The following is a 1,255-nucleotide window of genomic DNA, read 5'->3' on the forward strand; positions in this document are numbered from 1 at the left end:
TATATATATATATATATATGCGAGAAAGATGCACTGCTATACATATGGAAAATCATAGAGGGTCTAGCTCCAAATTTTGGAATCGAAATCTACAACAATCCTCAGACTGGATGGCACTGCACAGTACCAAAAGACCCATCTCTATTGAGGGTATGAACCAAATATTGTAATAGCTTGAGATTCAAGGGATCACAACTGTCTAATGCTCTTCCATAGAACATCAGGGATCTGCAAGGTGTAGACATGGAAGTCTTCAAAGAACATCTGGACAGTTTTTTGTCTGCAATACCGGATGAACACACATTGTGGCAGGAGGCACAAAGAAGGATGTCAACATCCAGCTTGCTACTTCACCAGAAACAATACTGGAAAAATCCCCGGATGCAGTGAAGGTGGTGCACCAGCATGCTCTCAGCCTCAGGCTGAAACCCATAAAAGAATAAAAGAATATATATATATATATATATATATGTATATATATATATATGTATATATATATTATTATTATTATTATTATTATTATTATTATTATTATTATTATTCGGTTAAAATGTCTTACGTTTAAGCTGGTTCCCATGCAGTTCCCTGAAGAGAAGATTACATTCTTATCAACATCACCTATTCCTAAGGGAGGTATAATTTGTAATCTTCGAAACATATGTTGGAAATAAAAGTATTCTGTTTTACTCCATTTACTAAATTTATATATATATATATATATATATATCGTGGCACTCCATCGGTTATGACGATGAGGCTTCCAGTTGATCGAATCAACAGAGCAGCCTGCTCGTGAAATTAACGTGCAAATGGCTGAGCACTCCGCAGACACATGTACCCTTAGCAAAGTTCTCAAAGAGATTCAGCATGACACAGAGAGTGACAAGGATGGCCCTTTGAAATAAAGGTACAACAGAAACAGGAAGAGAGAGTGAGAGAAAGTCGTGGTGAAAGAGTACAGCAGGGTCTGCCACCACCACCCCCTGCAAGAGCTTCATAGAGCTTCATGTGAGCAATAAACACTCACAACACCTGGTCTGGGAATTGAAACTGCAATCCTATGACTGTGGTCAGCTGCCCTAACAACTGGACCATTGCACCTCCACATATTTGTGTGTGTGTATACATATTCCTAGATATATATACACACACACACACGTATATATATTTCCATTTGTGAGTAATTCATAATGGTGCTCCAGCATGGCCACTATTGCAAGGTTGAACAAATCAAAGAAATGAAAGAATATATATA

The sequence above is a fragment of the Octopus bimaculoides genome, chromosome 8 (assembly GCF_001194135.2).
Source record: "Octopus bimaculoides isolate UCB-OBI-ISO-001 chromosome 8, ASM119413v2, whole genome shotgun sequence".
Classification (NCBI taxonomy): Eukaryota; Metazoa; Mollusca; class Cephalopoda; order Octopoda; family Octopodidae; genus Octopus; species Octopus bimaculoides.